Source organism: Dermochelys coriacea, chromosome 1 (genome assembly GCF_009764565.3).
Source record: "Dermochelys coriacea isolate rDerCor1 chromosome 1, rDerCor1.pri.v4, whole genome shotgun sequence".
In the NCBI taxonomy this organism is placed as follows: domain Eukaryota; kingdom Metazoa; phylum Chordata; order Testudines; family Dermochelyidae; genus Dermochelys; species Dermochelys coriacea.
Window position 1 is genome coordinate 90,658,350 of NC_050068.2, and position 9,355 is coordinate 90,667,704.

Here is a 9,355-nt window from a genome sequence, read left to right on the forward strand (position 1 = left end):
GACACACAAGACTTTATCTCTTTTTTAATCTCTGATCAGAGCTCCTCTTCAGAGAAAATGGATAATATCCATGGATAATATCCAGAGAAAATGGGTGCCCCTCTTTACTTATATTTACATCTAATATTTTGTCATTTCCAAATAAGATGCAAAGAATCAAGTTTGATTCTTTCTCAGGTTATCACAGCATCAGAATGATCTCAGGAGCACGATAGAGAAAAGTGTACCAGGATTCATAAAAGAGGTATGTGACAGCAGATTGAGCAGCTGTCCATAATTTGACCTGTGTTATCCTGACTACTAATGATGATGATGATGAGCAGGGAATCCAGCTTGATTTTCCGATCTCATGATGAGTTTGCAGAGCTGGAATGTAAAGTAAAAAAATCACCCTGTTACTCACAAATTAAGCAAATTTTATCTAGACACAGCTAACATGAAACTTCCGGGAATACATAGCTTAGAGTAACTTTTCAGAATAGATAGGCAGTTTCAAAATGTGTATCTGGACAGAAATATGTTGAGAGTGATGGTGGTGGGCAGGGGCAGTGTTCAAGGTACAAATGCCACCTTCCTGTAATCATGGAGTACTCTCTTCTGGAATGCAGCAACCACCATTTTCCTTGGGAGATTTAAACACACACAGGGGCTGAGCCCTTGATCTCTGCATTTATCTATTAATAGTCAACCTGCATGTATAGGAAAAATTCACATGAAAGGGGAGATTTTTAAAGGCACAGAAACAGACTCCCAACTCCCCACTGAAGTTCACTGCAAGTTGGGCACCACATTACTATTGGTCCTTTGAAAATCTGTCTACAGTGTTAGAATATTAGAAGGTTAAATGAAACTGAGACAAGCACTGCTTTCTTTCACTCAAGCACACATCTTAAAAATATATTCATGCATATAATAAATGCCATAAATCCATTTGTGCATTACATTTAAGGCAGCACCTGCAGCTATAGTACATCTGGCATGCAAAAGTGACTTACACATAAAAAGGAGCTACATTATGTATTACTGAAATTTATTGCAATGCCAGTTGAAAAGCAGTGACAGTGACACAGACAAGATTTTTGGAAGAAACATGCCCAAGATCATCAACACATTGCCTTTAAAAAAAAAAGATTTGTATGCCATGCATCAAACCATACTACGTTTAGTTTTATTTCAGCCTTACCTAATCAATCAGTGCTTGAGACTGAATGCCAAGTACTGTTGTTAGCACAAATTAATGCATCACAGCTGTTCCAACAGCTTTCAGCTTAGAGATGTTAAAATGCATTTTACAGTCAAACACATTTTTGAGGGGGGGCATAATTTTAGAAATATAGCTTGCGTGAATATATGTTTTTCCCAGAATTAATGTTGGAGATCAGGGTTGGTTTTTTTTCTTTTCCCCCCTTTTGGTTTGAAATAAAGGAAACCTGAATATTATATTGTTTCTACCAAATGGGAATAAACAAACAAACAGGAAAAAAGCATTTGTTACATTGCTCTATTACACGCTGGATCTCACAAAACATTGCTAATTCAGAAGTGACACATTTTAAAGTGTATTTGAATTATGTAATAATTAGTAGCTGGCAGATGATGATGCTTTCAGATTATTTAAAGAAAAATATGTATATAAGTTTGGGCTCTTTCTACTATAAGGTGCTTTGTACATATTGAGTAAAATCCTGGTCTCATTGAAGTTAATGGATTTTACCATTGACTTAAAATTAGGCCAGTATTTTACCTGTGCCTCTTGCTATGAAGAAGGGATATAATGAATCTTCTTAATTTTTGATATATGGGATGCCAAATAACTGAACTACAATATATTTCATTACAGAGCAACTACAAATCTGTGTAGTAGGACATGACTCTCTTCCCACCCCCTCCTGCCCTCGCTTTCACAAGTGTCTTATTTATTCCAACAGGGCCTCAAAATAAAAAAAAATAAATAAAATTACAGTACCTGGCATATTTGTTTCAAAGGACCTAATCCTGAAAAGATTTACACATATTCTTAACTGTAGGCACATGAACAATCTTTCTAGCGGAAAAACTCATATGCTCATTGTTAAGACCACGTGTAAGTCTTTTTAGAATTAGGGTCATAATTAGCAATGTTAAAAATAAATAAATTAGGACACTAGTATTATACACTACACAGAGCTTTGTATGACAAAGTTTATAACTTGAATGCATAATTCAATAGTGCTATTTAGTATTAAACAACTATTTATAAAAGTACATACATGCATTCATATATATATGTATGTATATATATATATATATATAGTATATATAATTTGTATATATAATTTGATTGATTGATTTATGCTTAAATAACAATAATGCTCACCTATACACAAAACCCCCTTTGAAAACATTACATGAAGTGTGACATAATCCCAATCACAGATGACCCTCCCTAGGCCCTACTACCCCTAACCTCACCTAATTCATAGATTCATAGATTCATAGATACTAAGGTCAGAAGAGACTGTTCTGATCGTCTAGTCTGACCTCCTGCACAGCGCAGGCCACAGAATCTCACCCATCCACTCCTATGAAAAACCTCACCTATGTCTGAGCTATTGAAGTCCTTAAATCATGGTTTAAAGACTTCAAGGAGCAGAGAAGCCTCCCTCAAATCAACCATGCCCCATGCTACAGAGGAAGGCGAAAAACCTCCAGGGCCTCTCCAATCTGCCCTGGAGGAAAATTCCTTCCCGACCCCAAATATGGCAATCAGCTAAACCCTGAGCATATGGGCAAGATTCACCAGCCAGATACTACAGAAAATTCTTTCCTGGGTAACTCAGATCCCATCCATCTAATCTCCCATCTCAGGGGATTAGTCCTATTTACCCTGAATATTTAAAGATCAATTACTTACCAAAATCCCATTATCCCATCATACCATCTCCTCCATAAACTTATTGAGTAGAATCTTAAAACCAGATAGATCTTTTGCCCCCACTGCTTCCCTTGGAAGGCTATTCCAAAACTTCACTCCTCTGATGGTTAAAAACCTTCGTCTGATTTCAAGTCTAAACTTCCTGGTGGCCAGTTTATACCCATTTGTTCTTGTGTCCACATTGGTGCTGAGCTTAAATTATTCCTCTCCCTCTCCCAATTACAGTGAATCATTACTATTTGTTTTAGTCTGTCAATTTCTTGTGCCTGTGACACTTCATATCCAACTCAATTTTCACTTCATGTTCTATCACATACTGTAAATCTCTTCCAGGCACATTTCCTTAATACCATGTAGACATATGTATTTCGACTGCAGGAATCTTACTGCTGTCACTCTTGTCATTCCTCTCTCATTCCCTCTCTACTCTTTTGATCTTTAGCTTCATTTTACCAACTAATATACGGGTGGACCTCTACTGACATAGACCCCCATTGATTTAATCAGGCACCACATGGGACCAATAATCCCCCTGTGTAGACTTCACTACAAATTTGGGGCATTTGAATATAAGCTTTTCAAGTAGGAAACTTTTTTTGTTTCGGTTCTGATCAAAAGCCCACTGAAATCAATAAGAGTCTTTCAACTGACTTCATGGGCATAGGATCAAACCTTTTACACATACTAAAAGATGTATAGGTCATTTGCAGATACTGCAACTTGGCAGAAGAATATTTGAAGTACCTTACCATCCTTCTGATGAGAGTGATAAATTTTGTCACAAAGGGAAATTTTATAACCCCAGTATTACAGTGACGAGTATGTATAAAGTGGTAGAGATAGAGAGAGTATCTAATATTGCAGCTATCCATACTACAGTACCTGGAAGATTTAATTATGTTATTTTAATTGACTTGGACAGCCACATTCACCATATTCTTTAGCAATTGGCAATTTATCAAAGAAGGACAGTGTGGTTGCAGTCAAACGCCACATAGTTCTTGTGAGCAACTTGATAACCATCACCTGTTAACACCAGGAAAGACTGTGTGGTGTTGTGTCCATGTATCATCAGTAAATGTAGGGTATTTCATGGTTTTATTGGTAATATTACTTGCAGTGGTACTTCTTCAGACATACAGTATCAGGAATAACAGAATGACAAAAATACCTTTATTTAATTAATTTATGATGAAACTTCGTGAACCCAAGGAAATCATATAACATAGGATCCAAATACATTAACTAGTGATGCAGAGTCTGCCAGATATGCCATGACTCCAGAGCATTAGAAGGGCCATAGTAGGTCAGATCAATGGTCCACTAGCCCAGTATCCTGCCTTCTGACAGTGTCCAGTTCCATATGGTTCAGAGAGAATAGAACAGGATAGTTAGGAATGATCCATCCCCTGTCGGCCAGTCCCAGCTTCCGGTATTTGGAAGATTAGGGAAACACAGAGCATGGGAGTGCATCCCTGACCATCTTGGCTAATAGCCATAACTTACCTAATACTTTTTTGAACCCAGATATACTTTTGCCTCTGACAACATCCCACGGTAACAAGTTCCATAGGTTGACTGTGCATTGTGTAAAAAAGTGCTTCCATTTGTTTGTTTTAAACATGCCACCTACTAATTTCATTGGGTGATCCCAGTCTTGTGTTAAGGGATGAAGGGGTAAATAACACTTCCTTGTTCACTTTCTCCATGACATTCATGATTCTTTGTCATCTCTTTTTCTAAGATGAACAGTTCCAGTCTTTTTAATCTCTCCTCCTAGATGAGCTGTTCCATCCTTCTTATTTTGTTGCCCTTCTCTGCACTTTTTCTAATTCTAATATATCGGGGGGGAGTAGGGGGGCGGGTTTGAGATGTCCAGAACTACACACAGTGTTCAAGATATGGGCATATCGTGAATATACAGTGGCATTATGATATTTTCTGTTTTGTTATCTATCCCTTTTCTAATGATTCCTAACATTCCATTAGGGTTTTGTTTTGTTTTTGTTGATGCTACACATTGTGTGGATGTTCTCAGAGTACAATCCACAATGACTCCAAAATCTTTTTTTTTTTGAGTGGTAACAGCTAATTTACCAATTATTTTGTGTGTATAATTGGGATTATTTTTTTCCAACATGCATTAGTTTATATTTATCAGCATTCCATTTCGTCTGACAATTTGTCACCCAGTCACCCATTTTAGTGAGATCTCTTTGTAACTCTTCACAATCAGCTTTGTACTTAACAATTTTGAGTAATTTTCTATCTGCAAATTTACAGATCGTTTATGAATATGATGAACTGTACAGGTCCCAGAACACACCCTTGGGGGACCCCACTATTTACCTCTCTCCATTCTGAAAAAATGATATTTTATTCCTATACTTTGTTTCTTATCTTTTAACCAGTTACTGATCCAGGAGAAGGTCTTCCTTCTTATCACCTGACTGTTTACATTGCTTAAGAGCCTTTAGTGAGGGACTCGGCTTTCTGAAAGTCCACCTTGTCCACATTCTTGTTGCCACCCTCAAAGAATTCTAGTAGATTCATGAGGCATGATTTCCCTTTTCAAACAATGTGTTGACTCTTCCCCAACATATCTTATTTATCTATGTAACTGATAATTCTGTTCTGTACTACCATTCCAACCAATTTTCCTAGTTCTGAAGTTAGGCTTACCAGTCTGTAATTACATGATCACCTCTGAAGCCTTTTTTTTAAAAAAATGGAGTTACATTAGCTACCCTCCAGTCATCTGGTATGGAGGCTGATTTAAGTGACATATTATATACTACAGTTTGTAGCGCTGCAATTTCATATTTAAATTCATTCAAAACTCTTGGGTGAATACCATCTGGTAACTTATTTGTGTCAAATGTATCAATTTGTTATAAAACTTCTTCTATTTTCACCTTAGTCTGGGACAGTCCCTTAGATTAGTCACCGAAGAAGAATGGCTCAAAAGTGGTGATCTTCCCCATATCCTCTGAAGTGACTACTCATGCAAATAAAATTCCTGTAGCTTCTTCCAAATGGCATTGTCTTCCTTGAGTGCTCTGTTAGCACCTTGCTCATCCAGTGGCCCCACTGCCTATTTGGCAGGCTTTCTGCTCCTGATGTATTTTTTAAAAAAATGCTAGTTTTTGTGTCTTTTGCTAGTTGCTCTTCACATTATTTTTTTGGCTTGCCTAATTATACTTTTACACTTGACTTGCCAGAGTTTATGTTTCTTTCTATTTCCATCACTCATGTTTGATTTCCAGTTTTTAAAGAATGTCTTTTTGCAACTAATCACCTCTTTTCCTCTGCCATAGAAGATTCTGTATTATATAAGCAATGGCAGAAAAATCTGAAAAGGAATCAAGAAGTGGAAGGGATGTAAGTTTTGAGCTCAGTTAGGTGTTTGAACTGAGGTTCAGACCGGTTCTTATTTTGTTTTATTATTATTTATTTGTTAAGTGATAACAGGTGACAGAGAAGCAAGAAGGTATAACATGAAGACCTACCAGACAGTTAGAAACTAATAGGCAGGAACAGGGAAATGGATAGACTTAGAAGCCTCAAGGAAGGAATACTTAGAGTAGGGTTATTTTCGAGATGGTTAATGCTTGCTTTGATTCACATCTTGTGGGCATCAGGAGTGAATCTGTAGAATGAAGAAAAGGGGTAGAATGTAGAGAAGGTGGCAATATAATGGTATAATGTGCATAACATTTCAGAGGGAAGTTTTTGGTTATTGGATAGTATTCAGCTAAAAAAAATTCAAAATATATGGCTATGTGCTAACCTCAATCAGCATGTGATGAATAGGACCACTAGAATTCAGAGGACATTAAGTGGGGAGGGGAAAATGTTGTTATACTGTCCCCTGCACAGAATACTTATTTTGTCTTTCTGAGGCTTAAAAATCGATTGATTTAATATTTCCTACTCTTATTTCTTGAGTATGCTCTTGAGATAGCAGAGGGGCTTAATTTATCATAGCCAGAACAATCTTTTCCAATCTCCCTCCAAAATGGACCAGCAGCAGAAGGGAGAAACAAAAACTATCATCAATAGCTCTGCCTTAATCAGTGTGTCAAAAGGGAACTATTTGATAGAGCAGTAGGCTTGCCAAACTTCCAGGGTTGTCCTGGAGTCTCCAGGAATTAAAGATTAATCTTTAATTAAAGATTATGTCTTGTGATGAAACCTCCAGGAACAAGTCCAACCAAAATTGGCAACCTTACAAAGCACATAAATGCAAAACAAGATCCTCTGCTTCACTATTGCTGTTGTCATGATGTAACTTTTTCTGTTTACTTCATCTTTAAATCACTAAGAACACAGCTGTCTGATGAGACTGACAGTTCTTCGCATTTGTTTTACAGTGGATAGTTGTGGAGGAGACACACAGTGTGGCTCTGATTGAAAGCTCATTGAAGTCAAGTAACAGGTTTCAGAGTAGCAGCCGTGTTAGTCTGTATTCGCAAAAAGAAAAGGAGTACTTGTGGCACCTTAGAGACTAACAAATTTATTAGAGCATAAGCTTTCGTGAGCTACAGCTCACTTCATCGGATGCATTTGGTGGAAAAAACAGAGGAGAGATTTATATACACACACACAGAGAACATGAAACAATGGGTTTATCATACACACTGTAAGGAGAGTGATCACTTAAGATAAGCCATCACCCACAGCAGGGGGGGGAAAGGAGGAAAACCTTCCATGGTGACAAGCAGGTAGGCTAATTCCAGCAGTTAACAAGAATATCAGAGGAACAGTGGGGGGGTGGGGTGGGGGGGAGAAATACCATGGGGAAATAGTTTTACTTTGTGTAATGACTCATCCATTCCCAGTCTCTATTCAAGCCTAAGTTAATTGTATCCAGTTTGCAAATTAATTCCAATTCAGCAGTCTCTCGTTGGAGTCTGTTTTTGAAGCTTTTTTGTTGAAGTATAGCCACTCTTAGGTCTGTGATCGAGTGACCAGAGAGATTGAAGTGTTCTCCAACAATTTCCATCCCACCATCAACCTCAGCCTGGACCAGTCCACACAAGAGATCCACTTCCTGGACACTACGGTGCTAATAAGCGATGGTCACATAAACACCACCCTATATCGGAAACCTACTGACCGCTATTCCTACCTACATGCCTCTAGCTTTCATCCAGATCATACCACTCGATCCATTGTCTACAGCCAAGCGCTACGATATAACCGCATTTGCTCCAACCCCTCAGACAGAGACAAACACCTACAAGATCTCTATCATGCATTCCTACAACTACAATACCCACCTGCTGAAGTGAAGAAACAGATTGACAGAGCCAGAAGAGTACCCAGAAGTCACCTACTACAGGACAGGCCCAACAAAGAAAACAACAGAACGCCACTAGCCATCACCTTCAGCCCCCAACTAAAACCTCTCCAACGCATCATCAAGGATCTACAACCTATCCTGAAGGACGAGCCATCGCTCTCTCAGATCTTGGGAGATAGACCAGTCCTTGCTTACAGACAGCCCCCCAATCTGAAGCAAATACTCACCAGCAACCACACACCACACAACAGAACCACTAACCCAGGAACCTATCCTTGCAACAAAGCCCGTTGCCAACTCTGTCCACATATCTATTCAGGGGATACCATCATAGGGCCTAATCACATCAGCCACACTATCAGAGGCTCGTTCACCTGCGCATCTACCAATGTGATATATGCCATCATGTGCCAGCAATGCCCCTCTGCCATGTACATTGGCCAAACTGGACAGTCTCTACGTAAAAGAATGAATGGACACAAATCAGACGTCAAGAATTATAACATTCAAAAACCAGTTGGAGAACACTTCAATCTCTCTGGTCACTCGATCACAGACCTAAGAGTGGCTATACTTCAACAAAAAAGCTTCAAAAACAGACTCCGAGAGACTGCTGAATTGGAATTAATTTGCAAACTGGATACAATTAACTTAGGCTTGAATAGAGACTGGGAATGGATGAGTCATTACACAAAGTAAAACTATTTCCCCATGGTATTTCTCCCCCCCACCCCACCCCCCACTGTTCCTCTGATATTCTTGTTAACTGCTGGAATTAGCCTACCTGCTTGTCACCATGGAAGGTTTTCCTCCTTTCCCCCCCCTGCTGTGGGTGATGGCTTATCTTAAGTGATCACTCTCCTTACAGTGTGTATGATAAACCCATTGTTTCATGTTCTCTGTGTGTGTGTATATAAATCTCTCCTCTGTTTTTTCCACCAAATGCATCCGATGAAGTGAGCTGTAGCTCACGAAAGCTTATGCTCTAATAAATTTGTTAGTCTCTAAGGTGCCACAAGTACTCCTTTTTTTGAAGTCAAGTGGAGTCATTTCACTGACCACAGTGGGATTTGGATCAAGCCCCCTGTGGCTCACATAGCGGCCTGACATTTTTAAAATTATGTAGAATGCATTAT